This window comes from Balearica regulorum, chromosome 1 (assembly GCF_011004875.1).
Source record: "Balearica regulorum gibbericeps isolate bBalReg1 chromosome 1, bBalReg1.pri, whole genome shotgun sequence".
In the NCBI taxonomy this organism is placed as follows: domain Eukaryota; kingdom Metazoa; phylum Chordata; class Aves; order Gruiformes; family Gruidae; genus Balearica; species Balearica regulorum.
In genome coordinates this window covers 203,307,218-203,335,012 of record NC_046184.1, presented here as the reverse complement: position 1 = coordinate 203,335,012, position 27,795 = coordinate 203,307,218, and the positions used below count along the sequence as shown (strand labels likewise).

Sequence of the window (27,795 nt, the reverse complement as noted above, 5' to 3'; positions counted from 1 at the left end):
AGGCATCTGTTGTCCCATCGAGGGCTCTGAAACCATATCCTTGTATAAACATAGTCTCTGAATATTGACATAGGTTGTGGGAAGAAATGGGCAGAAGCAAACCACACTTTTTGATTATTTTGCAATAACTTAAACTGGCAGTAACTTTGCAATAACTTACTATTCTCTGCTAGAAAAATTGCCTTTCTACATTAGATAGACAATAAAAATATATAACAAGCTTCATGATTTTCTAAATAAATTCTGCAACTTTTCAGTGTTTACACTAGTTCAACAGCAATTTTTAACAGTTGGAATAGATCATACACACTTCAATTGTTAATAAATGTTGCCTTGCCTGATAAGAAATAACATTTTGGAGTATCAATAAGATATTACATTTCCTTGTTTCTGTAAAGAAATATAACTGTAAAGTATTAATACAAATTTTACTTCAGAGATCCTTAAGGTGACTTCATATGTATCTTTCAGAATAGCTTACTTCTTGAAAGGTACCTAAAACCAGAAATGCTAAATATCAGGAAATAATTTTGAATATTTAAAAATGCTTTTTATTATTAGTAAAGTAGGTCATGTAAAGTGATTAGTTCATACAATTTATTTTCCTTAAAAAAACATCAATTTATTTGATGAAGGGAGCACAGCTATAGATCAATGAGACAGCTAATACTTTGAGAGAGGTAATCTACCAGCTATAGGTAAGCAATGAATCTGTGTGTTTAGAATGACAGAAAAAATGTGATTTTGACTTACGAGGTAGAAAATAGGATAAATCTGGCATTATGACAGACATGGGCATTATTATACTTCAAAGTTTAAAGATGATTTCTGTCTCCCCAGGGTCACTCCAATCTCAGCTGCTGCAAAAACGTGTATCATATCACATGCCCACAAGCATGGGTCCATGGGCAGGTGCTGTTTCGGCTGAATTCTCCTTCCTCTTTCTTGGAGACTGTTCCTGTATGGAAAACATCTAGTAGACACTGGCACACACTTTCTGGAACACATTACCCTGCCATGGATGTTGCCTTGTTGACAAAACAGGAAAAGGACAAAAATCAGTGAAGCTGTACGTGTAAAAGCTCAATTTGTTACTCAAACAATATTAGCCTTCTATCTTACAATGACAAACAGCAACAGCAAATAAAGGTGGGAGGAATTTGCTATATGTAAGTTATTTCTACCCCACTGCCCATCTCAGTCAGTGCTAAATATGGTTACACTATTTAGGGATAGACAACATCTGTTCAGACAGTTTGTATATGCTTTTTTACATTGTCCATCACCAGCACTGAGACTTTTTTATTCAGCAATGGTGGCATAAAGACTGTTAATTATTCCACCTTCTTAAGAAGTGCTCTCCCCTGAAGTGCTTCAGGAGGAACACTGAATCTATATTGCCGATGTTCTGCTGCACTCCTTGCTAATGCAGACTGCCAGATTACGTATATGTCTTATTTCTTTCCTTTCAGCATTTCTGTATTGATATTTACAGCACTGCATTCATTAATGTTGGGGTACTCAGTTATGTGGTAAGCAGGGTTTACAGTGAATTTTTCTTGCTTTATCTGGAGCTTAGGAGCAGTGGTGCTGCCTTGCCATGGTTTTCATGGCAGTAAGGAATACTTTCTTGAGACCATGAAGCTGTGAGTGTCACTGCTCTACAGAACAGCCACCAGACATATCTCAGAAATCTGTGAGTAAAATGAATAACTTAAAAATTAGGAAGAATTCCTGTGAATTCCAAATTCTCTGAAAATAGCTTTCTTGTACCTAACGGAGAACAATTGTACACCACCATTTACATATCACAGCTCTTTTTGCCAGATATAACTAAAAGCTTTTTATTCTGTGTCAGGCCCCTATACCACTACTCTTTCTCAGCTCTGATGTTGGAATCTTTGCTTCTGAAAAAGGAGAAATTAATTTCGTAACCAAATGTTACTGCAAAAAACTCATAAACTATGATCGGTCCATCATACTTTATGAGAGAATGATCCCAAATTATTCTTAAGTGGTTTCAGGATTGTCTAAATAAATATAGATTATCTAACTGGTAATTAAAGGTGAAAACAAACAATTAGAGTATTTGAATGATATAAAAGTAGAACAGAAAAAATTATTTAGCTAGGCCCAAGAGTAAAATTAAAGAGCAGTGTTAGCCTATGGAACAATACTCCAAGGAGGTGTGGAGCTTTGTTCTTTGAAACATTTAAGCTGCAGTAGTCAAAGAGTAGTAAATAGAATTATCTTGCATGAAGAGGATAATAGATTAGGTAGGGAAGAATTATTTTTCACTTTCTACTCTCTGTGATTTTTTTTTATACAGATGGTCTGAAGTCCTTTGAAGTTCACAATGAAAACTCTTTCAAAAACTTTGCCTTCTGTATCCTTTACAGAGCTGTCCTGTGGTATTTCCAAGAAATATTTGAAAAATTGGACAAAGTAAAACCTAAAGGCAAAAGGAAAAACCTAAACCAGGCAGCTTTTCTGAAAGCAACTTCTTGTATTAGATTTGTGTGAGATGCATAAAGCTGGGTCTCTTGCTATTATAAGACAATGAAATGAAGAAATGAAAAGACAGTCCACTGTTTTCAGCAGATTCTGTGAGTAGAAAAACATAAAGAGTAAAAAGGCAGGGACTATGTAACTATTTTGTCATGGAGAGTAAATCAAAATGCTAAAATAGAAATTGATTTCTGAAAGACTGCGTGTAATGAGCCATTGGAGAGTGGACTATGGCTGAATTGTGTTTTCTGCACATTCAGGTGGTTCCTTTGGGAGCCCTGGCCATGTAAATATACACAATCCAATATGTTTTTTTTACACATTTTATTGCTATTTATATTACACTGGTGGCTAGAAGCCTATATTGAGGCATGGATTTTTATGTCCTCTGTACACAAACTGAAGAAGCCCTGTTGAAGGACTGTGCAAACAAGCACCTTAAAGGGCCAATGAAAATGAGCAGTATTCCTCCTTTTTCCAAAACAGCATCACAGATGTAGCGTGCAATTATTATTATTATTTTTTTAAGGGGAGCAAAAAGCCTTGACAGAGCTGGGAACTAAGTGCAGACCTCTGAAGTTACTGTCTATTACCTTAATAGATTGACTCTTCAAAGCCTCAAGCAAGTGAAGTTTTTAAAGTTGGCAATGATAAATGACAACTTCAAACCCTGCCAGTATTGGGCAATGTAAGATATAAAATCTATGGCTCAGGCTCAAGTGATGCCACTGTCTGAGTTTAAAAAAAAAAAGAGTTAAAAACAGTGAAGAGATGTAATTGAAGGTAAAAGCAGTCAGCAGTGGTTCATAGACCTTGTGCTGACCCAGTGCAAACAAGCAAGCATGGAAAGTTACATTTTAAAAGCACTGAAACCCACAAAACTGCTGAATAGTAAAATTTCAACAAGCACTGCAAAATTTCTGCAGTTCTGGCATCTTGTGGGTGTGGGTAAAGTTAGCTGGATTGATGGTAATTTTCACAGGCACAGGAGAGACTGGAACAATCATGCCGGTTTTTCCCCCAAGGAAAAATGTAGAAAGAGGGATGGGAGATGTGGTGAGGTGAAATGGAGTGCCTTAAAACAGAATTCAGGTACTAATTATTTGAAAACAAGAATTGTGCCAACCATATAGTTTCAACATACACTTTGCTACTGCAAGTAATTGAAAGGTGTCATGTTTTGATTTACCCTCTGTGTTTGGTGCCCAAAATAGCACTATATAGTGAACATTGTGAATGCTCTGTGACCCTGAAACAGCAGACACTTCACTTAAGACAAATAAACAAAAGTCAATGAGTCTGTTTGTTAATGTTTCTTACCACAAGTTGTGTTTCAAGTGGAACGTCTCTGGTGCCTAGGGCTATGCCATCACATTTAGATCAGCTTCCTCTGGGAAAAAGGAAGGTATTCTGAGGCCTATTGTGCAGCTGGGTAAATGGAATCCCAGAATAGTTAAAAACACACACTCTGGCTCTACATCTGCAGGTGGGACTCCATCTCTGGGACCTGTTACAAGAAGAGGGTCAAAGACAACTGAGAATGGTTTCCACAAACAGCTCTTCAGCTGGGATGGCAAGGGATGTTACACCAACCTGACTCCTTTTTATATGAAATATGAAACAGCTGCATCCCTGTGCGATTTGCTGGCAAAAAAGATGCAATTGGGATGCCCAGAAGTGTTCTGCAGGGTCCAGTGCCAGGAGAAAGTAACATATAAACATGTTTCCAAGAGGCAATGGCTCTTGTTTGAATTCCTGCAGACCCTGTGAACCACTAGGTCATAAAGGCAAAGGGCACTGTGGATCGCCTGACTTTCTGTCTGCCTACAGCATACAACAGCTTGCAGCAGAACACCTGCATGAGCTTGGCAGGACCTGGGGGCTGCTGCCACACTGAGAGCTGCTGATCAATGTACCCTTCTTCTGTATTCATTGAACTCTAAGATAAGATTCTTCAGGGGTCGGTACTGGGACCAGCGCTATTTAACATCTTTGTTGGCAACATGGATAGTGGGATCGAGTGCACTCTAACAAGTTTGCCAACAGCACCAAGCTGTGTGGTGCAGCTGACATGCTGGAGGGAAGGGATGCCATCCAGAGGGACTTTGACAGGCTTGAGAGGTGGGCCCATGTGAACCTCATGAAGTTCAACAAGGCCAAGTGCAAGGTCCTGCACATGGGTCAGGGCAGTCCCAAGCACAATTACAGGCTGGGTGGAGAATGGATTGAGAGCAGCCCTGAGGAGAAGGACTTGGGGTCTTGGTGGATGAGAAACTCAACGTGACCTGGCAACATGCCCTTGTGGCCCAGAAAACCAACCCTGCAGTCCTGGGCTGCATCAAAAGAAGTGTGACCAGCAGGTCGAGGGAGGTAATTCTCCCCCTTTACTTCACTCTTGTGAGACCCTCACCTGGAGAACTGCATCCAGCTCTGGGGGCCCCAGTACAAGAAAGACATTGAGCTGTTGGAGAAAGTCCAGAGGAGGCCACAAAGATGATCAGAGGGCTGGAGCACCTCTCCTAAGAGGACAGGCTGAGACAGTTGGGGTTGTTCAGTCTGGAGAAGAGAAGGCTCCAGAAAGACCTTATAGCAGCCTTCCAGTACCTGAGGGGGCCTACAGGAAAGCTGGAGAAGGACTGTTTATCAGGGGGTGTAGTGATAGGACAAGGGATAATGGGTTTAAACTAAAAGAGGGTAGATTTAGATTAGATGTTAGGAAGAAATTCTTCCCTGTGAGGGTGGTGAGGCCCTGGAACAGGTTGCCCAGAGAGGCTGTGGAGGCCCCATCCCTGGAAGTGTTCAAGGCCAGGTTGGATGAGGCTTTGGGCAACTTGATCTAGTGGAGGGTGTCCCTGCCCATAGCATGAGGGTTGGAACTAGATGGTCTTTGGGATCACTTTCAACCCAAACCATTCTATGATTCTATGATTCAGCTGTAGATTGAAAGAACTAAATCTGAGCACTTTCCTGAGTGTTGCATGTCTAAACTCTCATTATAAGCAATGAAGTCAATACACTCACTAAAGCCTCGACAGTTCAGCTTACACTGAGAGAGAGAAAATGCCTCAAAGAGGTGCAAGAATCTAAGTTTTCTCTGTCCAAACAGCTCCTGCACAGGTAGAAACTCGTTAGATTCAGGAAAACTGCCCCAAAGAAGGTTGTTCCACGCAGGGCAGCAGCTGCAAACACTCATGGAGGTCCGACCATGCTCTGCTCCTCCTTACCACTCTGAATGTTCTCCAGGACTGGAACTGGCTTCCCAATTTGGTCTAACCGTTCTATATGAGCTACCTATAACTTTTTCTACTTCAGGGTAAATGCAGGATGCTAAACTATCTGTTATAACTTAGCAGTTGTTGCCTTTTTAATGGCATTTTTTTTTTGCCTATGCAGTGGTATGTCACTAGGTGCTAATCTGCTCAAGATCTGGCTCATTTGTTGTGATTCTTATTGTATCCAGGCTGCACTAGCCATCTGAGGAAGACATTTATAGCAGTCTCTGTAACTGAATGCTATTGATTCTTGAAAGAAATAGATGGAACCTGTAAAAAAAAAAGATAATTATTTGAAGAATGATTCAGCCATTATGTTCTGAGATTGTAGAAGTATTTTGTTCTTTCATTACGGTTACTTTATTACTTTATAAAATGTGATACCCAATTGTCAAAGCTCAACAGTCTCTGATTGGGCTCTTTCAGATATTTCGCATAGGCAGGGTTTAATGCTTAATACAAATCATAGAATCATAGAATCATAGAATGGTTTGGGTTGGAAGTGATCTCAAAGATCATCTAGTTCCAACCCCCCTGCCATGGGCAGGGACACCCTCCACTAGACCACGTTGCCCAAAGCCTCATCCAACTTGGCCTTGAACACTTCCAGGGATGGGGCCTCCACAGCTTCTCTGGGCAACCTGTTCCAGTGTCTCACCACCCTCACAGTAAATAATTTCTTCCTAACCTCTAATCTAAATCTCCCTTCTTTTAATTTAAACCCATTCCCCCTTGTCCTGTCACTCCATGCCCTTGTAAACAGTTCCTCTCCAGCTTTCTTGTAGGCCCCGTTAGGTACTGGAAGGCCACAATAAGGTCTCCCCAAAGCCTTCTCTTTTCTGAGCTGAACAACCCCAACTCTCTCAGTCTGTCTTCATAGAAGTGCTCCAGCACTCTCATCATCTTCATGGCCCTCCTCTGGACTCACAAAGTGTACATACTTGAAAATATTTGAAGTTACGTGAAATTTTGATTTAGCACAGTGATGCAGCAATGTACTTAAATCACAATATAAGAGCAAGTTACATCTAGCAGAATATAGGAATAGCAACATACAGGTGAATCACAACACAAATATGATTACCAGTCTCTATTATATATTCACTGTAATCACACTGGGTGTCCACAGTCCCTGGAAAGTAACCCAGCTCAAGACTCTTGTTCTCTTCAAAGTTCTTTGTTTGTTTTTTATACTCAGTGTGGGGCTGAACCACATATACACTACCCACACACATACACCCTCCCATGCTGCTCCGGCTAACTCAGGATTATATTTTGCACTCTCGATTAACTCGGAGATGGACATTTACACAGCCGGCTGATCGACTCAGGAGATGCAGCCTCCAGTCCCATTTGTGTTGAGACAAGTTCAGCTTTCTTTGCAACACCCGTGGCCAGTCCCTCCTTATATTCTTCCCTGAGATTCATAAGCACATCATCCTTAACCATCTCTTCAGAGCCTTGTTCCATTGTAAGGGTTCATTGATTGTTCATATCAAATACAAAATATCCAAATATCTCTATTGCTAGCAAATTGTAGACAAACAATGACTTTGTTTCTAGCCAACATAATTTTGTTCCTAATGGGAAGGAGCTGGTCAACAGTACAAAAAATGGAAAATGAAACCCCAGGAATCTAGTTCAAAGGTAAGAACTTAATTTTCTAAATTTGTTTTTTGAGACATCCACCACCTTACACTTCTATTTTTTAAATCTTGATGTTTACATTTGTAAACACAAAAATATAGTTAAAGACTACCTCAGTAGCACTGTGGCTCTTGACACTCATAATTAGGTCTTGGTATGTTTTGATGTATTTCATTTCTCGTGTCAACCCAGAAATATATATAATATGTACTTAAAACATTTTTATTTTAGCTTTTCTATCATGGTAAAATACGTCCCCTATCTGTCAATTTACTCTTTTAGTAATGTGCTACAGCAACTTTATTCTCAAATCTTAAGACTTCCACTATGAATGGATAGCCATTGCTCATAGAAAGATATAGTTCATTGTAGATGCAGTAAAAATCAGCATTAGGAAGAAAAAAATATTTGATGATTTATTTATATAGAGATTCAACATTTATTTCTAAAAGTTTGGACACTCAAGGATTTAAATAAATTTTTGGGATGAAAGAGAAATTTTGCATCTTAAACAGTATAGTGGATTTTGAATTTTAAATTCATGGATTCTACACCTTCAGAAAACACAAATGGCCCCTTTAGGAATGTGAAATAAAAAGTAATGTAATGTCCTCTGAAACATTTTGTTTCAGACTACATATTTCTGAAGATTGGAACTAGGAACCTAACAGAAACACACACCTCCTTCTCCTGCCTCCACAAGCTCCTTTCTCTGATGTATATTAACACATTTGCTATTAGTAATCAAGACTCCTCATAATTTCTAACTCAGCTTTCTATTGATTACTACTCAAAAGCACTATATCTTCTATACGTCGTAAGTAATAACAAATCAGAACAAGTGCTATCATTACTGAATCCAGACATTTCAAACCATCGCTGGCTTTAGTATCTAACCCTATGGAAGACTTTGTCATCCTAGGCATTGTAAGAAGAAATACAGCAGAGGAAGAGGGCAAGTTAATGATGTGGATTTTGAGGAGGGGAGAGAAATCCTCTCTTTGGCACTGGTGAAAAACATGAGAGTTGTGGCCACTATTCACAAGATAATGATCTCTAATGAATGAGGTATTACCTGACACTTTCCAGATGCATCAATCATTAAAAGTACAGCCTAGCTGAATTGCATGTCTGATGCCTTTTCTTTTTCCAAGTCAATACCTACTGGAATTTCCACCTGGGTGTCTACCCCAGATTTCTTTGTAGGATCGAAGCCTCCCATATATGCACACAAATAGTGTGCACATAGTTCAGAATAATGTCAAATGAATTTAAAAAGTTGCATTGAAATTACCTAAAAGAGACAGCATCACAAACCCTGTGGACAGGTGTTTGTCCTTCACAGAAATGCATGGAAGAAACACTCTTTAAGTGAAGCTTACTGTAAATTTTTGATTTGTAAGGAGTAAACCCATACCTTTTAAAAACATTTAGGAAAGGGAGTATAATTTTTAAAGCCCTGGTTTTTGCTTGCCAACCATATTCATGCTGTTTGTACAGCTGGGCTTTTTAAAAGCAGTTTCTCAACTCTATTGCAAGAGCTCTTGAGAATAAGGGGGGAAAAACCTAGATGACTGATGTATACAGTTTTATAGCAAGTACTACAAGCAAGTGGTAAGCTTCAAAGTAAGGTTTGAATTACTGGTAAGAGGTTACTAAAGGAGGATTTAAGAAAATCTATAAGAAGAAACTTTTTCCCCATGAAGACAGTTGGGCAGTGGCATAGGGTGTCCAGAGAGGTTCTGCAGTCTCCATCCTTGAAGGTTTTCAACCCTGGCTGGGTGAAGCCCTGAGCCCTGAGCAGCCTAGTCTGATCTCAGAGCTGACCCTGCTGTGAGCAGGAGGTTGGACCAGAGACATCCTGAGGTCTCTTCCAGACTGAGTTATCCTGTGATTCTGTACCTTAATATCAGTAAACAAATATCAAAATTAGATATTTTGAAAACATTTTAGTGAGTATGCCTATGTGTGACACTTAAGACATACTGAAGTTCCATACATTACAGATTTTTGAGTATTAATTAGTCTTGGTAAAAAAACCCCAAACACCAGAGTTCTAAATGTTGGCTGTCACTTGAAATCTATCTTTAGTGGATTCTCGAGTTTAAATGCATTGATTAATGTCTTCATGGTATTAGTGGATCTTCAGTTACTGTGAAATACTAGTCAGAAACTGATATAGAAAAATTAAGCAGCTAATACAGTACGAAAATGCAAATTAACTTTAATATAATTCAGACTTAAATTCTCTAGATATGTAATTTCAGTATTTTGAACATCTTATTAACCTATCTAATGCCATAACATGTCTTGCACACTAATAGTGCTCTATACAAATAATGTTAACAGAGCATTTTCAGGCATTACAACAGATTTCCTCATTTCTCTTTCTGCCATTCTCTGACATTCTACTCTTTTCACCCTGACCTCTGCTGTATAGATGCCCTTCTGTATTCACTTTCAGAAAAAGATAACAGCTTCTATTCCTCTTTTTCACAAGATCTAGCACACAATGACCAGCAATCAATTGCAAATACATGGGATGGAGAAAAGATGATGAAATTTTCTCCCACAGAGTCCCTGGTAAAATGTGCTCAGTCTGCCTGTCATGTGGCTTTAAACACTGAGCATTTGGTAGCTGTGGCATGAATTGAGAATGAAAGGGGGGAATTTCTGCAGCATTTTTTACAAGTCCTTAGAAATTAATTTCTCATCACACTATCTCTGTTCTCTACATCTGCTAGAAAGTTCCAATCATGTATTTCCTAGCCTTGGCATTCATCATTTTCTCTTCTGTACCAGCAAATACCAAGAACTGGCATCTTTCACTTCCTCTTTCCACAGCAGGCAGTGAGCTCTGATTCACTACAGTGATAAAGACCATCTGCTAGTAATTCAAACTGTTTAGTAGGGTTAAAGGATTATAGAAATGTAAAATTAGGTATGTTATTAACAGAAGAAGATTTGCCAAGACTGTGACCTTTGTTAGAAATGCTTGTTCATATTCATACTGAAAAACTAAACTTCAATAGCTTAGAGGTTGGAAGGGACCTCCAGAGGTCATCTTACCCAACTCCTCTGCTCAAGCAGGGCCACCTAGAGCCAGTTGCCCAGACCAAAAATGATCAGGGATGGAACACTTCTGTGAAGAAGGGCTGAGAGAATTGGGGTTGTTCAGCCTGGAGAAGAGAAGGCTTATTACAGTCTTTCAGTACTTAAAAGGGGCTTATAAGAAAGATGGGGATAAACTTTTTAGCAGGGCCTGTTAGGATAGGACAAGGGGTAACTAAAAGAGGGTAAATTTAGACTAGATATAAGGAATGAATTTTTTACAATTAGGGTGGTGAAACACCAGAGCAGGTTTCCCAGAGAGGTGGTAGATGCCCAATCCCTGGAAACATTCATAGTAAGGTTGGATGGGGCTCTGAGCAACCTAATCTAGTTGAAGATGTCCCTGCTCATTGCAGGAGCATTGGACTAGATGACCTTTAAAGACCCCTTCCAACCCATACTGCTCCAGAACTCTAGGATTCTAGGATTCTATGACCATGTCCAGATGTCTTTTAAATATCTCCAAGGATGGAGACTCCACCACCTTCCTGGGCAACCTGTGCTAGTGCTTTGTCGTCCTCACAGTAAAAAAGTCTTTCCTGATGTTCAGACAGAACCTCTTGTGTTTTAGTTTGTGCCCATTGCCTCTGGTCCTGCCACTGGACACCTCTGAAAAGAGCCTGGCCTCTTTGCACCCTCCCTTCAGGTGTTTATATATATTGATAAGATCCTCCCTGAGCCTTCTCTTCTCCAGGCTGAACAGTGTCAGCTCTCTCAGCTTTTCCTCATAGGAGAGATGCTCCAGTCCCTTCATCATCTTCATGGCCCTTAGTTGGGCCCTCTCTAGTATGGCCATTGCTCCCTTGTACTGGGGAGCCCAGAACTGGGCACAACACAGCAGATGTGGCTCACCAGTGCTGAATAATCCTATGAGCTTCCTATGGAGTTTCCTATTTCACAGTGTTCAAGTATATTTTAGTGATTTATTTGCTGCATTCCCTCTATGTCTCTCTGTCACAGTGCTTTTTTAGAACTGCTGCCAAATATCTGAATAAAAATTTTTCTTTTTATTGTTAATACATGCCGAAAAACAATTCCGAGTTAGTTTGCAGCTAGATGCATATTGAAATCTGCCCTTTCCCAAGAGACATGCTAACCATTAGATGTTGGGGACTCCTCATAGATGCAATAAAATAAGCTAGTCCTTCTCTTTCTAAAGAGCACCAGAGAGGAAAAAAAAATCAGACTCGTATTTTCACCCCTGCTGAAAACTTCTCTGGTTATTAGTCAATGACTGAGTAAGGAATCATACAGGAGTTTGTATCTGTAAAACACATAAGGAAAATACAGTGGAGAAGTCACCATTTTGGCTATTTTAGCTAGATTTAAAACATCAAAACAAAAAATTGCTTGTAACAGATAATAGATGTCAATCTTTTTCTGTGGCCCATCATTGTTTATTTCCATGTAGACTTTAGCAGTCCGAAGACTGCATACAGTGGCTTATTGGGTTGATTTCATTGTCCTAATGAGTATTATCTGAAGGCAGTCATACTTGTTACCTAAGGACTGTGCTAAATCAATTGGAATTTTTGTCTAAAATCCAGTACAGTCATCCACATTTTGCCCATCTCTATAGTTAACTGTGTTCAGATGTTTCACAAACACTAGGCATATTAAACAGCTGCTTCAAATCACTCCCACCGTGATAACTAGGTATACATCTTAAAAGGTGGTTACCAGTCCACAACTTATACCAGTGATTAACCTCCCAACAAAGGCTCAGAGTTGTTTAATGACCCTAAATTTCCTGCTGTCTTCTCCAGCAATTGAGGGTGCACTAGTGGGAGACTAGAGGCTACTGGGAGTCATGAGCACATATTTCCTCAGATGAGCAAGCAGGGTCCCATTTATTGGAAGATCTAGAAAAAGAAAGGTTAACTGTGTAAAAGAATACACGCAAAATTTCAGGCATTCTTGCGTTTCATAAATGAGAATTACTCTATGATGGTTCATACTTGCAGATTCATAACCATTAAAAATCTCACTAAAATGATATAAGGCCTAAGTCAGAATAGATTCTGTCCCTGACTATTTTAAAACAGTTAGAGCATCTTCTCTTTGCCAGCTTTTGTGCTGAAAGTGATCATGAAATCAGCATGGCCATGACAGAGTCAGACCAAGGTCTTGGGAAGATTTCAAGTCACATACTCCTAAAATTTCAGTGTCCTTCAGTTTGTTTAGTCCACTTTTCTCTAGCCAGATGTGAAGTGTAATTTATTACATAAACAGGTTAGAAAATATGTACCCAGTTATGTCACAGTCTTTCAAGTTAATAAAAAATCTGGCACCATACATCCTTTGGTTCCCTTAGCATATGAAATGGAAATTCCTGACTGAAAGCAAACTATGAGAAATGTTCACTGCAAGTTTCACAGAGCTTAGGCAGTAAATCATGCTATTGCTATATTTCTTTTCATTGCAAAATAATTTATAAAAACTGTTCAAAACTGACATGGAAAACTCTGAATATAAAAAAATAAAAGGACTATTTAAATTTCAAGCTTATATAAATGGTTAGAAATAAGGTGCGTGTATTTTTGTTTTCCTTTAATCCTGGATGAGGAAAGAGGAACATTGAAGCAATATCTTTTAGCCTTGTCTAAAAAACTTAGCAAAATATTACAAAACATCAAGATTTTCTCTGAAGGTTGCTTTTCTATACAGAATTATTTGGAACTATTCCAATAACTCTGAATTAAACAAATTTTTACCACTTTTGTTTAGGAGACATCACATGTATCAAATTCTGACAAAATTACCTGGACAAAAAGAGTAAGTGTTGTTTCCATGTAATATTAATCCAGTTGACTTCCAGAAACTGGAAGTCTTCAGACTGAAGAGGATGTAACAATACAACAGATCTACATTTGGTTATTAGGGAATTTGACTAGGAGACAGAATTTCACATCCACGCACTTAGCAAAGTAGGAACTTGAGGTTCACCAACATCCCAGATGAATGCCCTTGTTGCTGTACTAAAGGGCTGAAGAAGTTCCTCCTGCCTTTGTGTGAGAAGGGATCAATCCAGTTTTTAATCCTGTCTCATGGAGTACCTAATTCCCAGAGCACAAAACTCTGATTGTACCATTAAGTACAAATACTTTCATTCAGTTTTGCTGAATTGCTTCAGTTTCTCCATTTAACATACAAATTACTAAATGATCCATCTAGCTCAGTATTCTGTCTCTTAGCAGTAGTAATAAGAGACAGTATCTAGGGAGAACAGGAGTCTCTGATGAGTTTTTGACTGATGCTGGCTGCTTTCATGACCTTCTACAGTCTTTCACAGTTTTCAGCTAAGTGCTGGGTCCTGCACTTGGGTCACAACAACTTCATGCAATGCTACAGGCTTGGGGAAGAGTGGCTGGAAAGCTGCCAGGTGGAAAAGGACCTGGGGGTGTTGGTTGACAGCTGGCTGAATGTGAGCCAGCAGTGTGCCCAGGTGGCCAAGAAGGCCAACAGCATCCTGGCTTGTATCAGAAATAGTGTGGCCAGCAGGACTAGGGAAGTGATTGTCCTCCTGGTGAGGCTGCACTTCAGGTACTGTGTTCAGTTTTGGGCCGCTCACTACAAGAAAGATATTGAGGTGCTGGAGCATGTCCAAAGAAGGGCAACAGAGCTGGTGAAGGGTCTGGAGCACAAGTCTGAGGAGCGGCTGAGGGAATGGGGATTGTTTAGCCTGGAGAAAAGGAGGCTGAGGGGAGACCTTATCGCTCTCTACAGCTACCTGAAAGGAGGTTGTAGTGAGGTGGGTGTTGGTCTCTTCTCCCAAGTAACTAGCGACAGGACAAGAGGAAATGGCCTCAAGTTGCACCAGGGGAGGTTTAGACTGGGTATTAGGAAAAATTTCTTCACTGAAAGGGTTGTCAAGTATTGGAACAGGCTGCCCAGGGAAGTGGAGTCACCATCCCTGGAGGTATTTAAAAGATGCATAGATGTGGCACTTAGGGACATGGTTTAGTGGTGGACTTGGCAGTGTTAGGTTAATGGCTGGACTTGATCTTAAAGGTCTTTTCCAACCTAAACGATTCTATGATTCTATGCTTCTGTAACAGCAAGTTTCAGATATTCACGTACCACTCTGTAAGAGATGTTTTCATTTCATCTTAAATCAGACTCCTGCAAGCCTCATTCAATGACCCCCAGTTCTAATACTGTAGGATTTGGTATATAACAGTTTTACATTTAGATTAAGATTCATCTTCATGATTTTGCAAATCTTAGTTATATCAAGTTCTTGATCTCCTCTTCTCCAAACTCCTAATTTGGTAGCTGGTCGATTCATTCAATAATTTAAATTGCCTTTCTGAGTACTTTCTTTACTCTTATTATATCCTTTCTGAGATTTGGAGAACAAAACTGCACAAAGTACTCAAGAATTGGACACAGGAAGTTTTTATATAGTGGCATCATTCATATTCTCAGCACTTATCCTGATGATGCCCAGCACTTTGTTGACTTCTTTTGGCTGCCACGGCATATTGAGTGATTGATTTCCGAGTGAAGATTTATTCTTGTAGAGTTCGCTCTTGCTTTTACACAAGAGGCTGTTTATCTTCCAAGTCCACAAGGCAGAAAGAATGTGAACTAACGTAACAGAATCAAAGTTCACATGATTGTAGATTTTGCTATTACTTTCTTAGTGATAGCAAAAAATCCAACTCTAGAAGTGCACAATGTCCTCTAACATTATCGAAACATAAGGATTGTTTTACCTTATTGTACAAGTTTAGCTGCATTGCTTCATTATCATTTACAGGAAGAGAATAAATAACAGTAAGAAAAGCTCAATTTCCCATTCAAAGCTGACATGACAAAAAACCCCATGTGGTTAAACAAACTGTAAGCTAAATTATAGGATATGTGATGTGTTGTGCTTTAGATAAATGTGTGGGTTTTTATAAAGCTGTGTGAATAACCAATTTTTGTTCAGTCAGAACAATAAAAATAAAAAAAAAAAGAATTATTTGATCTGAAGTTTTTTGTGTTTGTATTTCTTGTCAGAAGAAACCCCCCCTGCACATTCCATGTATATTTAATGAGAGCTAAGGCTTAAGCAAAACCAGTTTAAAACCCATGGGTAGTATATAGTAAGTCCATCCATAAGATCCAGGGAAGTGATCACCCCCTCTGTTTGGCACTTGTGAGACCACATCTGGAGTGGTGTGTCCAGGTTTGGACTTCCTAGTACACGGAAGAGGCTGCCAAGATGGTCAGGGCCTGGAGCACAGACGCAGGAGGAAAGGCTGAGAAAGCTGGGTTTGTTCACCCTGAACAGAAGGCAAAGAGGAAACCTTACTGTTATCTGCAAGTACCTGACAAGAAAATGCAGAGGAGATGTAGATGGACTCTTGGATGTGCACAGAGAAAGGACAAGAGGCAATGAACACAAACTGGAACATCAGAAATTCCACTTAGATATTTAGGAAAATTTTCTTCATCATGAGGGAGGTAAAATATTTGAATGGACTGCCCAGAGAGGTTTTGGATCTTCATCCTTGGAGGAGTTCAAAATTTGAATGGTCAAGTCTCTAAGCAGCATGGTCTAATTAAACCCATTTTGAGCAAGGGGTTGCCCATATGACCTCTGAAGGTCCCTTCCAACCTAAATTAACCTATGTTTCTGCAATTCTTTGAATAATGGCTGTTACTGGTCCAGTAGGTCATTGGAAGTCATTTCAGAAGGAACCTAAGTATCTGGCTGAAAATTTCTTGAAAATGGTATCTGCAAAGGCTTTGTAAGAGGATGAAGTGTTCAAAATGGTCTGTTCTTAATTCTTTCATTATGGAATTTACATGTGTGAGTGAGCACCATGTATACGAGAGTTATAAATTCTCTGGGAACATAAACTGAGTAGTTAGGTTGCCAAAGCTGACATGTAGTTGTGCAGGATTAATTATTATTATGCCCACTTTAACCTAAGAGAATTGAAACTATTCTCCAGTGATTTGATAAGACTTGGTTGATGGTTATTTGAGTCACATAAAACTATGACTCAAGTCTAAGTCTGAAACTCAGACAGTATTTTTAGATTATTAAAAAATGGAGACAATTGAGGCAGGGAACTCCTCCGTCTTGTTTACCTAAGGGATGAGAATAAGGTGTTTCACAGACATTTGAAAGCAGAGGTCTTTTCAGTGAGTCACTAGCGAATTTTCCACAACTGCTATTAAGTTATAACTAGATGCATAACAACAAACGGCTGAATTCTTAAATGAGCTGCATGTTAAAGAAGACTCAAATGAATCTCCTCTAAATACTAAGTCTTTCTGTTTGAAGAAACACAGAGCTAAACTTTGCCCAGGCACAACAGAGTGTTGGCATTTTCTCAAATCCTTTAGTCAAGTGATCCATTTGACATGATATTACTTTGTGTTAGTCTTCTTTTTCAAGGCTATGGCTGTAGATAGACACTGCTCTGAAAAACTAGATCTTTTTGCAAAGAGTAAAAAAAAAGTGTTAAAAATGTCTGAAAGATATACTTAATTTATTCACACTAGTAATTTCAAACAACCTCCTTGTGAAATTAACTCTATCTTTGCCAGAACCAGGACAAACACATATCTGATATATATGGTAAATGCAACTTTCTAACTATTTATCAGAACCGCTCCGGAGTGCCAGGACACTGATAAGTTGAAGATTTTTCTGATTAAATAAAAGACGTGTTTTCAAATATATTCCTATGTGGACAGTAATACTAATGTGATATTTATTCAGATATTTAGATATTCAGATATTTATTCAGAACTATCATGTTAAGAGCTTGGATATCTCTCGATGTCATTGGACCAGGCTATGCAGACACTGAAAATGCATCATGGGGAAAAATCCTGCTCAGTTTGCCCCAAATACCTTTTTTCTTGAAACATTCTGTTTAGAGTAAGCATATTCTGTTTCTGCAACAGAATCTGATGTTTCAGCCCTGACATTATTGATCACAGAAGCTGCAGAAGACTTTAATCTGGATATTCTTTGCTGATAGCAATGCAACTACAGAGATGTTGACTTCTCTGAGTAGCTGCTAAGTATCAGGGGCTCTTTGTTAAAAAAGTTTGAGTATTGTCTGACTCAGACTGAAACCAAACCAAACCAAACCAAATAAAGTCATCGCAATGGGCAACCTTACTTGTCAGTCATCTTTGTAGAGTAGGTGCTTAAATTCCAATGTAATGACCCTTATCTTGATTAACAAGGGGCAGACTTCCAGTCGTATAGAGTTGAAACTCTATAGCTCTAGGCTAAATACCAAACCTGAGGTGCTAGAACAGAGCCCAGTACTATTAGAATGGGCATGGCACAGAGGAGAATGCATAATATACGCTGGAATTGTTTACTCCTACTCACCTTGAGTTAATGAAATTTTCAATAGCAGTATTGGAGAGGTCAGTCATGCATTCTTCTTAACAAAAGCCAATAACCCAACAGTCATAAATAAAAAAGAAATTACAGCCCTCAGACTGTAACATCTAATTAAATGGTTAGTTGGGGGGACAAGGAACTTTCATAATATATAGTCATCTGCCTTCCACACCATATTTATAAATATATGAAATCATCTAATGTAGAACAGAAGTTTTCAAGATTACCCCATTTTACATAACTTGGATTCTAAACAGGCCTGGGGACTGAAAAATATCCAGAGATGCAATGAGAGAGACTGTGTTTGCAAACTAGACACTATCCTACGATTTAGCCATTAAGAGCACATGGCATTCAGATGAAGCAGTGAAAAAAAAAAACAAACCAGTGTACGTTGTTCATAAAACGGATTAGCCTAATTCATTTGGGAGGATGATTGTCATGAGATCAAGGAGGAAAAATATGATGGAATTACTTCTTTATCCTCCTCGTGTGAAAGGTGCTACAAGTTGTCCCAAGTACAATCCCAGACTCAAGCAGAGTAATCAAGCAGCAGTCTTGCTAGTGGATGTATTTATTTTTCCTGTGAAAAGGAGACATAGAAGAAAACCTGATTTATGGGTTGAAACTTTTTTCTCATAGATTCAGGTTTTCCCCTCTCCCTTTCTCTTGAAGAACTAGCTCTATTTGTTACAGCAAAATCAAATGTAACCAAGACTATTGCTGCTAAGGACGACTACTGTATGGTCCTACCCCTGTGTTAGTTATTGTTTATCTAAACAATGTACTAATGAAGACATGATTGTCAAGAAGTAGAAGTGTAACTGATAAAATTTTAGTTTGACCAACAAGCCTTGAAGAATCATTGAGAATTGCCAAAGAAATTAGGGGAAAGGTAATTCCAACAGGGGGAGATCGTGACCACCGACCCATGGACCACCCACCCTAATTACACCACCAACTTAAAAGAAAGAACTATTAGTCATGCACACTAATTTACACAGGAGGTGAAGGTTTATTAACGAATCATATAATGATAAATAATACATGTGTATTAGAAAGATGAATGTGTTATGTATAAATAGCCACTGATTTGGAGCTTCGGGGTGCTGTCTTGGGACAGACACCTATATCTGTGCAAATATGCAATAAAATACCTCTGCTCTGTGTGTATATTGGCGTATTGTACACTGTAAATGAACCTCCAGTTTTGGGACAACATAGTTGTATGAAATTATAGACTTTCTAGTTGCAATTCATGGCAGAGAAGCATGTTAAAAATGAGACTTTCTTTGAGGAAGATATGGCCCAAGAAATTTTGCTTAGTTAAATATCTGTAGGTAGCTTCATAATTAACCTATTCTTGGTAAAAAAAAACAAACCCTCCTAAATAGACAGAGATAAAAAAATCATAATAAAATACAGTGTAATTGTGTTCTTTATCTGAAGCCTCTATCAAGAACAACTAATAATCTTATTAGTGTGAAACTATTAAAATTAAAGAGGAAGCAAAGTTAGGGGGGAAGGAAGCCCAAAGTTTGGAAAAGTGAAATATTTGTAATCCCAGGTGTCCTGGAGCTGATGGTCTGTATTATGTCACAAAATGAAATAAAAGTTCTGGTAAACACAACACATGATTCATATCCTGGAACTCAAAACACATAGAAATAAGTAGAATAAGCAAAAAATATTTAATGAAACGTCAGACCCTGATTTCTGAGGTACCTTGAACTTGCTTTGTTTTGTCCTCCATTGGAATGAGTTTTTGCATTCCAAGGAGGAAATATTTACTGCCTGTTACAAAACAAAGATATTTAAAAACATTGGATAAAACCTCCCCGTATCTCACATACAGCACTAGTCATCACAAATTAATGACAAAGAAAGGAAGTATAACAGCCAAATTTATAGCAGCACAGCAGCTGTTAAACACTACATGGCAGTTCCTACATTGTCACGCTAGAGATGTACTTACTGGATGGAGCACATGTAATGGTTGTAAATGCACGAAGTGCTCTCTCTAGGTCTTATGAAGAAGCTTGAAAAACACCAAAAGTGTGGATTCAAGTTTAATATATAAAGCCCATAGTTAAAATCCAAGTGTGCAAGATTGAATGCCCAGTGAAGAAAATTTACCTATAAATACAGGGATTTGAGCAGCGTAAGTACTGACATCAAAGATGAGCTTTTGTGGCCAAAAGGAATATAAAACTACTGCATCAGTTGGGTATGCTGTCCTCAGCCTGTGGTAGCTGGGCCACAAATACAGGTTAATCATCCCGCAGCAACTTTGGCTAATAGAATTGGATATTTCAGATAAGTCAGAAATTCTTGCCAGAGGTTACAAATGTGCCAGGATGGATCCTCATGGCCATTCACCAAATCAGGGGAATGATGACTCAAACATCTGCTCTGTAATACAGAAGCTGAAATATGATGGAGTAGAAAAACTGCATTAAATACTAATAACTTTGACAATGCTTTTGAACTAATGATACTAGAAATAATAGAGATTTCAAAGATTATTTTTCTATTTGATTACCAGAGAATTTAAAAAACTTAGGTTCTATTTTGAGTCCCTGGCCTCAACTAATGATGGTTATGGAAGACATTTAATTGTTCGAGATATCAGAGGTGATATTTCTTTTCAGCAAAAGATAATACCTCACATACTACTACTGATATTTGTGTTGTTCTAAATCAGTCATGAACAGAAGCCCATAAAGAATTTAAGACATCCACTGTTAACACTGATACCCCTATACATGTGAACTACACGACAAGGTTCTGGATGGTTTCAGTGGATATCATGTGAAAACTTGTAAGTGGAAAAAGATGATAGTCTGAAAGAAGAGGGAGATTTTTTCAGAGTGATGAAATTCTACAGAGATTTAGAGTCAACAGCTGCATGAGACAGCCTTTATTGAGTATTAAATGTATTCTCTTTAGATCAGTACCTTGTTGGTCTTCAATAAAAATATACTTTATACATATACAATCCTATATTTCTGTCATATCACAGCTCACTACTTTAAGAAACCAACAAAGAGTTATTAGCTATATATAATCTTTCTTGACTAACATGGTATATATCTTTTTATCTTTCATCTCCCATTTGTAAGTATAGTATTTGAAGTGGGATTGAGAGCTACATTTTTCAAATCTGTATCTTGGAAAAAGATATTAGGAAAAGAGCAGATGATTTACAAACTTGTTTTTGTAGTCGGCTGAAATAAAACAGAATGATTCCATCAATCTGTTTGTAATTCCATGGATTTATTTGTAGTAACTACTTTAGAGTTCTATTAGGATAAAATTTCCTCCCATCACATACTGAGGACTTATTTTTCTGGAAAAAAACCCCAAAGACTGTGATCGTAAGCCCTGAACAAAGAGATCATAAGATCTTTAGGGCATGTTAACTCCCAGTGTAATTCCAGTGGTTGCTGCAGAAAGGCACCATTGTGGGTTTCCTCCTGTCTGCTGATGATTTTGCTATGTGCATTTGTGGAGTGTGACAGGAATGAGAAGCCAGTTTGTGGCTTTCCCATTAATGCAGTCTTCATTTTGGAAGTAAAGAATCAGCAAACTTTATCTTGTTTCTTGGCAGGACCTAAGGAGGAAGGGAATGTCATTAGGCACTTCAGTAAATTCTTCCTTTATTCTAGGTCAATTTTTTTTCTACTGAATAGCTACATTGGTGTTGCCAAAACTATCCAGGATGAACTGAAGTGATCGAGAAAGCCTTCGTCACTGAACATCCTGGCCTTTCCCCTGCATTGTCCTCAGAAAGTGGAAATTATAGAAGTTCTACCAAGCCAGTTGTAAATGAAATATTTGCCTTGAAATAATTCAGCCAGTTAAGTAAAGATTTTTCGTCTCGTGACAGGAGGGAGACAATTCAACAGCTATGTAATCTTAGCAGAAAACAAGGCTAAAGTTATGGCCATATGTAGGTAAACTCAGCCCCATGGTGAGGATGGTCAGGGTGGCTCAGCCGCCGTTGGGCCCAGCATGGGCTGGCAGAAGGTTCCAGAAGGTGCTGTGGTCAGTGGGCGCGTGGCAAGGCGCCTGCAAACCTGAGCCAAACCACAGCTATTCGAATGGCTTCCCAGCCGGCCTGTGTGGAAGTCTGTGACCTACTTCTTGCAACACCCCAGCGCATAAACATACCTCACTACCTGAGCTCTAGATTAATTTCCAACAATCATTGCTTAATACTGTTATCTTGATTTCCCCTTTTCTTTCCTCTCTTGTGCTGGCTGGCCTAAGAACCGACCTATAGTGGCTCCCTTCCCCAGCACTGTTCCTCCCCAGCCAGGCCAAATTCTGTCTCAAACAAAACATAAGTAGAAAAGTCAGCTTTCTCGCAATTAAAGGTGAGAGAGCATGGGATGTGAGGAAATGCAGTGTCAGTATAGTCTGGCCTGACACCAGTAAATTGAAATCTTTTGTGATCTGCTCACCCAGCAGCCCTGAGGCAGAGTCGTATCTCTCCAGGAAATAAACTGCGAGAATCCTGTTTCGTGCTCTTCCTTGTCTCACATCTTAGTAACTGCCATCTCAAAGTCTTGTCCCACACTCTGCAGTTAGTACTATAGCTCACTGCAAGATGACCTCCTAATCTATATAGTGTAGGTAAAAACCCGGTTTGCATGCTGTGCTGGCAGAGGCGGGTGGAGTGGAGACCTGACATTAGGCCCTGTAAATCTTTTTCTCATTCTTAACCATGGTGTAACTCATCAGCAGATTTTTGGGTAATGGCAGTACCTCATTGGTTTCAGGTCCATACAGTATAGGTGCTGTAATACAGACTTCTGAGTGGCTCTCACTGCTTTTTCCTGTTTTCCAAGCAAAGGGGTTTTTGTTCCTATAAGCATGACTTTTGCCAAGAATGGTAACCACAAGAATTGCTGATTACATGACAAATTCAGAGGGCACAGACAGCAAGTCTCTCTCTTGTCAGGGTAAAGAAGAAGAGAAGCTTGAGGCCCTGGATTACCTTAGCGAGGAGATGACCGGCCATCTGAGCTAGCGTGGGAAGACTCCACCACAAGGAGCATGACTCTAGCAGTGGTTTTGCTGCTGCCAGTAAGAACCTCAGAGTGCCACAGAACAGAGCATTTCTTGGACTTCTTTTGTTGTTACATACTAAGGTTTAACTGAAAAATACACCTCTCTCCTCCAAATAAACTTTGCCCAGTTTGAGTATCATAGGGATTGTAAACAGTAGAACTGACAGTAGCTACTGACAGTAATCTGAACCAATAACAAAGAAATCAACTTTGTGGGAAAGAGGAAAAACATGCCAACACACAAAGCATGAAAAGGCAGGAGGAACCAGCACATGCTTCTAAATATTTCTTCAAATTTGTGTCACCTTCTGTCCTGTTTAAGATACACAATACTGCTGAGGAGAAAGCAGGTTTGTATAAATACTTTGTTGTGGGCTCAATCCTGCCATGGTGCTGAGCAGCAGAGCTTGCAGGGTGCCAATGGACCTCCTGCAGATCCTAGGAGCAGGACCACAGTATTCTTCACTTCAGAGCTGAGTCTTGTGCTTGGAATAACTCCCTGTCAGTGCTGGAGAGACTGATTTCAAGTCAACTGTTATTTTTTTTCTTAATCTATTGTGTTAAAGCCAAAGGATCCAGCACCTTTATATTCCTTAATCAGCAAGGCACATTTTAGCCCTTTAGCTTTCCATGATATATGTTGCATCACCTGCAGTTTCTTTCTTCTTTTCTTCTGTGTTTAGTTGAGATCTTCAGAACTGAAGTTGGTCTGATTCTTTAAAAATCCTGTGAAAGCCTTCATGAGAATACAGGTTATTTTTTGTTTTCTTGCCCAAAGTATTTTCTTCGGGTTTTTTTAGTGTGTGTCACTCAGACACTTCATCTGACTGCTAAATTTCAGTAAGTTAGCATCCTATAGAAGCATTAGCATCCTATAAAAGGAATTCAGTTATTTAATATAAATCACTAGCTGTATTTCAAATGAGGTAGACAGTATTCCTCTGTTGGTTTTCATACAGGTTTGAGTAAATAAATATTTATCTATACCTCAGATGTATTAATTTCATAGAACTCTCATGGTTTCATCCCTACTAAATTTTACAAGGTTCTTCTGTATACCTTTGAATGTTTTAGAGATCCTTGGAAGTGAAAATAAACCATCATGATTATAACTGTCAAGAGAAATTGATGATAATATACTGTTTCATCCACTTATACATAACTGAAAATGAATACGAAACAAAAGCTTCAGATTTAAATAAAGCTAAAAAATTACTCACAGATCTTATCACCCATCTAGGTCATTACCTAGCAACTGTAGCTACTCTATATTGTTTGCCACAGATTTCTTTTCTCTTTGCTGCATAAATAATAACTTTGCTTTTAGAAAGAAAGAAGGAATAAGAGCAGTTGGAATAAGAGTAATTGGTTTCAGGAAAGCAGACCGCAACAAAATCAGGGAAGTGGTAGGTGCAATCTTTTGAGAAAATATTCTTAGTCTAAGAAAATAATCTAAAAGTGTAGGACAGAGTAACCGCTAAGAGAAGCAAATAAAGTGCATAAAATGTGTAAAGGCACTCTCTTCTGAAGCAAGAGAAAGTCCAGTGCCAGCTGGACATCATCAGGTGGGAGCACAAGGGGTTCCTTGTGCAGCTATGAATTTCATGTAGTAGTCTATCATCTCCTGGGTCTGGTTTTATTCAACATTTTTCTCCAAAAGCTGGATGGAGGAATGGGGAGTGTGACACAATATGCTACCTACATGATCTTATACAGGTCCTGGATGGCCTTCTCTATCAAGGAACTTGACCATCTTTTTCTGTTTGTTTGAGCAGGGGTGAGAGGGGGGTTGAGGTTTTGTTTGTTTTGTTTTTTGTTTTTACTTTTATTTTTAGATGTGTTTCTTCGCTCTTAAAGGTGCAAAAGCCAATGTATAGTAAATACTTGAGGTGCTGCAGGATTTGGCAAATTGATGAGAACATTTGTGTGTAAGCTTCTACATTTGGTAACATATAATAACCAAGCAAAGACAAGCAGGCGCTGGCAGCATCAATGTTGTTGCAGCTACTCCTGGAAAATGCCCTCTTTCTGTTTTTCTGTGATAGAACCTAAACCATAGTTGGTACAATTTTAATTAATATGAACGTAAACATGAGTAAGGCACCCTATGATCTCTGGCCAATAAATGGCATCACATAACCAATGAGAAAAACAATCATCAAACGAGTTCTAATTTTACCAGTGACGGTATGCTTCAAACACCAGTTACTCCCAGTCAGGCTTATAAAATACATGCATTCACATGAGACAGAATGAGCTAGATACATAGTATAGAGCTGTTGAACTGTAAGCTGGTCTGTAGTAGGTGACCGGCACTAGTGACAACACTGGAATACTGGAAGGGTGACCACAGGCCTCTGGACACTGCTCCCACCGCAGATCTGAAGCCAAAGTTGGAGTCACAGGCAAAGGAGAGACCTGCTGTCTGTCTTCTTGCTAGGAGGACTTCTGTTTAACTTGTGGGCAGCTGCTGCTCCCCCTCCTTCTGTATATTACAGATGGTGAAAATTCCCTTATTTTGCAATTTATTAGTATTCCGAAAGGCATTTTGAGGGGGCTCTTATGAAATAATGTAGAGATGGACTTTGATTTATTGGATTTCTTACATCTTTACCAGTCCAGATCACTGTACAGCATCTCTAAGATCACAAGCTCTCACTTCATTCAGGAACAGGCAGTCGCTTATTGTGCCAGAATAAACTAACAACTACAAGAAATAATTGCTCTCAGAAACTCCCAGTAACAGTGAAATGAAGCCATTTTGGATCCAGGACCTTTGCATTTGTAAAATCAGCTATTGGCTTCCGTTTTCTGGCATGCTGAGTAGTATTTGCAAGTCAGCTCTATTTGATGATGATTTCAGCATTCTCTCAGTGTGCCATGGAAATTGCTGGTGCTTAGTTTTCTCTCACAGTTATATACATCCTACACTATAGCAAATATACCAGCAAGAAATAGTGATACTTCATTTAAGGATTTTTTTTTTTTGCCCAGATCACACAGCAAATGCAAATATTTAGATGAATCAAACTAGTGACACTAACAGTCTGATTTTGTCAATGGTTTTGGATCAAAAATGTATCAGTACTAAAAAAAAAATAATCTTTGGTCTTCCTAGGATTTTAGATCATTTGCCCTCATAATACATAGACATTGATTCAGAGTTGAAGTGAGACAATGAAGCTAACAGCCATGCTGCTCAAAGGAAGGATTGCTAAGGCACACAGTTTTGTGCAGTAGCTTTGCCTTTCATCCTTATGCTGTATTTTATGATGAATACCGCACATAGAATATAAGGTGGGTCCAATGGTCAATCTTTAATTCATCTTCTTAAATGCACTGTGATTCCATGTAATTAATACAAAGAGCAGAAATACAAGAAGGAATGTTTTTCTCCTCAATTATCAACCTATAGCATTATTCAATAAATGAGAGTCATACCGAACACTTAATTTTTTAGTAGTGGGTATTGCAAACAGATTTTACCTTAGCTTTAGCCCATCTGGGCTGAAAGGTTTCATTGTTTGGCTCTTTCCCTGGAATCCTTTCTCATCACATACTTTTGAAGCGAGTTCAGGCATTTTACTAAAAAGACAAACATTCACTAAGTTCTGATCTAAGAATAACTGTAAAAAATATTAAAATGCGTGTTTACCAGTGTCTTTAGAGCTGCCCTGTGGTTCTGCTATTAATTAAGTCTGCTCTGCCTTGGAAAACCATCCATGGGAGCCCAGAAGGATCTAATGTGTTGTTCTATTTGGTGAATCCACTTCTTTGGGTGTAATACTTCTAGATGGAAACAAAGAACACAGTTTCAGTCTCAGCTGTTCCCAGAATTAGTTTCTTTAGGGTAAGGTTGGTAGTGCTTGACACAATGCCAACATATGAAAAATAAAAAAAATATTATGAATGTGTTTCTAGGAGCAATTGGAGTGTTATCACAGCTATAAACTCATGTAACAGGGTAGGATCCCTCTCTATGAGATTCACAAATTCGAAGTCTGACCCTGTCCTTCACAGTACTTGGTGTACCCACATTGATATCATTTGCAGTTCCAAGTCCCAAAAGGACAAATAGGCAAGGGATGAGGAGACGGGGTATTATACAAAGTAATAAAAGTGATAATAGAAGTAGTTATTCTATATATTCCATTCAGGTAATAAGAAAAGTGATCATACGTCCCACAAAAAAAGAGAATTAAGAGAAAAATGAGCAGTAAATCTTGAATTCTGACTGATTATCCCTAAACAGAGAGCTGTGACTTTGCTGCTCCTTGGAATTAAGAAGAAAAATATTTTTCCAATTAGAGATGGAGAGCCAAACCAGTCATTAAACACTGCTATAAACAGTTTGGTATGAGCTGCCAAGCACTGACTGACATTGAAACTGGGGGGTGGGGGGGGTGGGGTGTGTGTTACATGGCTTTGTGCAGAATTGAACAATACAAAGCAGGAATTATTTTAACTTGGAGCACTGATTAGTGCCCATTACCTAACATGGAAATGTAAAAGAATAATATAACTGTAGTCCTTCTACAATATAGAGCTAATTTTGTCTGTTCATTGTTCAGATTTGTGTCCAGATTACTCCTGGCTCTACAAGCAAACAGAAAACACAGAATTGCAAGCGGTTGCAATTTAGGAGCGCTCTTGGTTGAGTGACTGTGAATAGTAAACATGGGGCTAGGCAGAAACTCCCTGGCTGCAAATCAGGGCCCAGCCCAGCTGCAGACCAAGAGGGAGCAAGTCGTTTGACTTCACTTTGCTTTTGCCAACCCATTCTGTTTATGAAGAGTACCTGGAGACACAGAAACTA

At 38.9% G+C, this 27,795-nt stretch overlaps 1 long non-coding RNA gene across 1 annotated transcript; it reads right to left on the bottom strand.

The window, feature by feature from the left end:
- Positions 1–294: 294 nt before the first annotated feature.
- Positions 295–26,751, bottom strand: LOC142599923 (uncharacterized). The gene is made up of 3 exons (XR_012833412.1): positions 26,635–26,751; positions 3,829–4,015; positions 295–1,028 (listed from the first exon to the last, which is right to left on the bottom strand). It is a non-coding gene; the product is annotated as an uncharacterized LOC142599923 (long non-coding RNA).
- Between the last annotated feature and the right edge of the window lie 1,044 nt (positions 26,752–27,795).